At 40.8% G+C, this 6,000-nt stretch overlaps 1 protein-coding gene across 1 annotated transcript in view; it reads right to left on the minus strand.

Annotated features, from left to right (window-relative positions):
• The window catches only part of LOC309367060 (phosphatidylinositol 3,4,5-trisphosphate 3-phosphatase TPTE2-like), a 31,266-nt gene extending 30,475 nt beyond the window's left edge, over nt 1-791 (minus strand). Inside the window, exon 1 of the mRNA XM_081906332.1 lies at nt 767-791. The gene's annotated coding sequence lies outside the window, so the exon portion shown is untranslated. The remainder of the gene's footprint in view (nt 1-766) is intronic.
• Between the last annotated feature and the right edge of the window lie 5,209 nt (nt 792-6,000).

Raw genomic sequence — 6,000 nt, forward strand, 5'->3', positions numbered from 1 at the left:
TGCTCCTGCCAACCTAGCAGTTCGAAAGCACAAAAAGTGCAAGTAGATAAATAGGTACCGCTCCGGCGGGAAGGTAAACGGCATTTCTGTGCGCTGCTCTGGTTCGCCAGAAGCGGCTTAGTCATGCTGGCCACATGACCCGGAAGCTGTACGCCGGCTCCCTCGGCCAGTAAAGCGAGATGAGCGCCGCAACCCCAGAGTCGGCCATGACTGGACCTAATGGTCAGGGATCCCTTTACTTTACCTTTACCTTTATCAGCCTCCCTGCCAGATTCCCAGGGTTCCAGCGTCTGTTTCCTTTTGGAAAAGAGGCACAGTTAAGACAAGACTGGAGTGTGTTTATGATAGATGGTTTGCTTGCACATACAGTGGTACCTCTGGTTACAGACGCTTCAGGTTACATAAGCTTCAGGTTACAGACTCCGCTAACCCAGAAATAGTACCTCGGGTTAAGAACTTTGCTTCAGAATGAGAACAGAAATTGCATGGCAGCTAAAGGGGTACCTCAGGTTAAGAACAGTTTCAGGTTAAGAACGGACCTCTGGAACGAATTAAGTTCTCAACCCGAGGTACCACTGTATACACAACCCAGACATCTGAGGTGTTGCAATCCTGAGCTGTTTAAGGCTTTATAGGTCAAAACCAGAACTTTGAATTGAGCCTGGGAAACTGATTGGCAGCCAGTGCAGTTGGGCCACGTTCATTGTAATACTGTATTTTCAAGCCGTCTTGTCTCAGCCAACCTCCTTTTTACATATGTATTTACTGCCTGACAGCTTCCTCCTCTTTAGTCTCAGCGTCGCCCCTTTTAAAACTCAGCAGGCATGGCAAAACCAGAATTGGTGGAACCATGGGCGAAATTAGGCTTTCTTTTACCTGGGCCAAAGAAGCAGTTTGGCGCACACACACCCCGTGCATATTTGCATAAACACACACACACAGGCTGGGAGCCACAGTTACTGCTGTGTAGGAAAACAGACCCTCCAAGTGTCCCTATTTTCCAGGGGCAGTCTTGGATTTGCAGAAGCTGTCCTGGTTTCTGATTTGTCCCGCTTTTCCTTGGGATGTCCCTATTTTCATCGGAGAAAGGTTGGAGGGTATGGAAAGATGCTCTTAAGTACTCAATGTGTTTGTGTCCCCCGTCCCCAATTTCTCCGATCAGAATTTGGGTGTGCATTATCAGCGGCTTTGTGTATTAGCCATGATAAGTCAAATGATATTAGCATTTCTCTATTTGCTTTGAAACAGTTCTCTCTGTCATTTTATTTTTTTATTTTTTTAGTATTAAAATAATTCAACATTAATACATACATGTTACGAATATACAAACATACCTTTCATACAATCCTTAAAAATATTCATACATAACCACACTCAATCCCACAAATACTTCATTTTCCCACCACCATCCCTCACTCTTCACCCCACCCTTGTGATAAACTTCCAATCTACTCAATTGCAATTTCTTTCCACCTATATTACTTTCTTTCACATACTTTTAGACCAATTTTCTGCTTCTTTTTCTGTTACACATTGTTATCCATCTTATTTAGTATTTCAGTATTTATAACGGAACTTGTTTATTCTAATAGGAGTTCTGATTTTTCATATATATATATATATATATATATATATATATATATGCAGGTTTTGGTGTCCTCGGGTGTCTTCCCGTGTAAAAGTTGAAGATGACGAGTGAGACCTCGTCGAAACGTCGCCTAGACACCCCAACTTTTACACGGGAAGACACCCGAGGACACCAAAACCTGCATTCCTGTACCCGTGAAAATCTACGAAAGCATATATATATATATATATATATGCAGGTTTTGGTGTCCTCGGGTGTCTTCCCGTGTAAAAGTTGGGGTGTCTAGGCGACGTTTCGACGAGGTCTCACTCGTCATCTTCAGGCTGGTGCTTTCGGCTTCTTGTTACTGGAACAGAGCAGGATCTCAGTGTTTGAGTTCCTATAAATACTGTTGAGGGGGTGTGGTGTATAGCCTCCAATGTTCTGGGCAGAGAGGAAGTTCCCAGGCTAGTGTGCCTTTTCTTCTTTTGTTCCTTAATTACTTGAGGGATATCTTGAGTGATTTCTTGAGTGATATCCTGAGTACCACTTAGGTGGGTCATTAGGTGTGGATTAGTTGCTAAAGTCTTTGTGTCTTGACCTCTTGAACTTTGTGAAGAGTTTTTCTGAGAAGATGGCTGTACTGCACTTAGTTGTGCTCTGGCTTGGCTTCGTGTATAGGGGCGAGCTGTGGTTTTGTGGCCTGTGTCAGCCAGATCTGTGTAGGGATTGCAGGGGGGTGCAGCATCCGGAGGTGCCACCATGGTTTGGCTACTGGATGGTGTCTGTAATTTATCTGTGGAGAGGGTCTGGGTTTGGGTCTGGTGTGGTTGATTGGTGATAGCGTTCTGTGTGCCTCTGGATCTGGTGTCAGTTTTTGTGGGGAGGGCTAATTTCCAGATGTCTGGCAAGCGGGATGTGTCGTCACGCTTGTTCATGTTGTGAGGGTGTTTCTCTATCTCGATGGCTTCCATGATTATCACCACAAGAGAATAATCATGGAAGCCATCGAGATAGAGAAACACCCTCACAACATGAACAAGCGTGACGACACATCCCGCTTGCCAGACATCTGGAAATTAGCCCTCCCCACAAAAACTGACACCAGATCCAGAGGCACACAGAACGCTATCACCAATCAACCACACCAGACCCAAACCCAGACCCTCTCCACAGATAAATTACAGACACCATCCAGTAGCCAAACCATGGTGGCACCTCCGGATGCTGCACCCCCCTGCAATCCCTACACAGATCTGGCTGACACAGGCCACAAAACCACAGCTCGCCCCTATACACGAAGCCAAGCCAGAGCACAACTAAGTGCAGTACAGCCATCTTCTCAGAAAAACTCTTCACAAAGTTCAAGAGGTCAAGACACAAAGACTTTAGCAACTAATCCACACCTAATGACCCACCTAAGTGGTACTCAGGATATCACTCAAGAAATCACTCAAGATATCCCTCAAGTAATTAAGGAACAAAAGAAGAAAAGGCACACTAGCCTGGGAACTTCCTCTCTGCCCAGAACATTGGAGGCTATACACCACACCCCCTCAACAGTATTTATAGGAACTCAAACACTGAGATCCTGCTCTGTTCCAGTAACAAGAAGCCGAAAGCACCAGCCTGAAGATGACGAGTGAGACCTCGTCGAAACGTCGCCTAGACACCCCAACTTTTACACGGGAAGACACCCGAGGACACCAAAACCTGCATTCCTGTACCCGTGAAAATCTACGAAAGCATATATATATATATATATATATATATATATATATATATATATATTAATAATATTCTATTAAGTTTCAGAAATAACAACAAGCAGAAAAAAGAAAAAACACATACACAAAAATATAAAGTTACAAAATACAAAAAATACAAACATTTAACTTATATAAAAAAGAAAAAGAGCAGAAGGAAAAAAACACACTAAAAAGCAAAAGCAAAAATCCCTCTTTTTAATTTCTCATCTTTGATTCACTTATTTTCCTGACTTCCTCACATCTCCCTTTTTTGTATCCCAATTGGAAATTAATTCAGCAAATTCATATCCAATTAATTTATCTATTATCAATCCAATCTTATTTTTAACGTTGTTGCTAAAACCCCTTCATTTCATTTCAATGTCATCAACATTCAAAAATTTTACAATGTTTCTGTAAATAAGTTTTAAATTTCCTCCAATCTTCTTCCACCAACTCCTCTCCCTGGTCTCGGATTCTGCCAGTCATTTCCGCCATTTCCATGTAGTCCATTACTTGCCATTCTTCCAGAGTGGGTAGGTCTTGTGTCTTCCAATGCTTTGCAATAAGTATTCTTGCTGCTGCTGTAGCGTACATAAAGAAAGTTCTATCCTTCTTTGGCACCAATTGGCCGACTATGCCTAGGAGAAAGGCCTCTGGTTTCTTAGGGAAAGTGTATTTAAATACCTTTTTCAATTCATTATAGATCATCTCCCAGAAAGCCTTAATCCTTGGGCACGTCCACCAAAGGTGAAAGAATGTACCTTCATTTTCTTTACATTTCCAACATTTATTATCAGGCAAATGATAAATTTTTGCAAGCTTGACTGGGGTCATGTACCACCTGTACATCATTTTCATAATATTCTCTCTTAGGGCATTGCATGCTGTAAATTTAATCCCGGTGGTCCACAACCTCTCCCAGTCAGCAAACATAATATTGTATCCTATATCTTGTGCCCATTTTATCATTGCTGATTTTACTGTTTCTTCCTCAGTGTTCCATTTCAGCAGCAAATTATAGATTCTTGATAGGATCTTAGCATTGGGTTCTAGCAATTCTGTCTCTAACTTTGATCTTTCCACCTGGAAACCCACTTTTTTATCCTGGTTGTAAACCTCTCTTATTTGAAAATAGTGTAGCCAGTCTCGCACCTTCTCTTTGAGCTTCTCATAACTCTGCAATTTCAATTTGTCACCTTCCTGTTCTAAAATTTCCCAATATTTTGGCCACTTGGCCTCCATATTAAGTTTTTTCAGAGCTTTCGCTTCCATAGGTGAAAGCCACCTTGGGGTTTTACTCTCCAAAAAGTCTTTATATCTAGTCCAGACATTAAACAATGCTTTCCTGACAATATGGTTTTTAAATGCCTTATGCGCTTTTACCTTGCCATACCACAAATATGCATGCCACCCAAATACATTATCATACCCTTCAAGGTCTAAAACATCTGTGTTTTCAAGAAGTAGCCATTCCTTCAGCCAGCAAAAAGCTGCTGATTCATAGTAGAGTTTCAAGTCTGGCAGGGCAAACCCCCCTCTATCTTTAGCATCAGTAAGTATCTTATATTTTATTCTGGGCTTTTTGCCCTGCCAGACAAATCTAGATATATCTCTCTGCCACTTCTTAAAACAATCCATCTTGTCAATAATTTGCAATGATTGAAATAGGAATAACATTCTCGGCAATACATTCATCTTGATAACAGCAATTCGACCCAGCAAGGAAAGCTTCAAATTTGACCAAATTTCTAGATCTTTTTTCACTTCTGACCAACATTTCTCATAATTATCTTTAAATAGGTTCACATTCTTAGTGGTCATATTCACCCCCAGGTATTTTACCTTCTTTACCAATGTTAAGTCTGTCTCCTTCTGAAACCTCTCCCTCTCTATTGGTGTCAAATTCTTCTCCAAAACCTTGGTTTTTGACTTATTCAACTTAAAACCTGCCACTTGACCAAATTCCTGGATTACTTCTAGGGCCCTCTTGGTGCTAGTTTCTGGCTCCTGTAATGTCAATACTAGGTCATCTGCAAAGGCCTTAAGTTTATATTGTTTCTGATTTTTCCAATATAATTTTGCAAGTATCCTTTAAACACCTTCCAGTCCTTGTCTATCTTCTCTTTTGAGATCCTTTGAATTTCTCCCGTTGTTTTGGATATATTGTAATACTCCAATAATTTGGCCAGGCACTCTGTTTTTGTCGGTATAATACCACTTTTCCAATTTTTCTCAATCAATAGCCTTGCGGCTACTGTTGCGTATAAATATAATGTCTTGTCTTCTTCCTTTAGATTTCCTGGTACTATTCCCAATAGAAAAACCTTCTGATGTTTTCCTAAATGAATATCTGAACCTTTTTTTCATTTCATTGTATATTGTTTCCCAAAATTGTTTGATGTTTAAACAATTCCACAATATATGCATCATAGTACCTTTTACAGTGTTGCAACGATGCAACACTGTCATTTTCACAGTAAGGGTTCTCTCAAGAAATCTGTTCCTCTGTGCCATATCAGTATTTTAAATTACTTTTCTCTTGCCGTCATCAAAGAAATAATCTTCCTTCCTAACATTTCAACTCAAGGACTCAGAAAAGAAGAGTGGTTTGGGTTTTTAAAATACTTTACAGTCAGCAGAGGGAGCTCCAAGTGTTCCTTTGTAGGTCTTTCAAGACATTTG

This window comes from Podarcis melisellensis (genome assembly GCF_964234715.1).
Source record: "Podarcis melisellensis genome assembly, chromosome: 3".
Lineage (NCBI taxonomy): Eukaryota > Metazoa > Chordata > Lepidosauria > Squamata > Lacertidae > Podarcis > Podarcis melisellensis.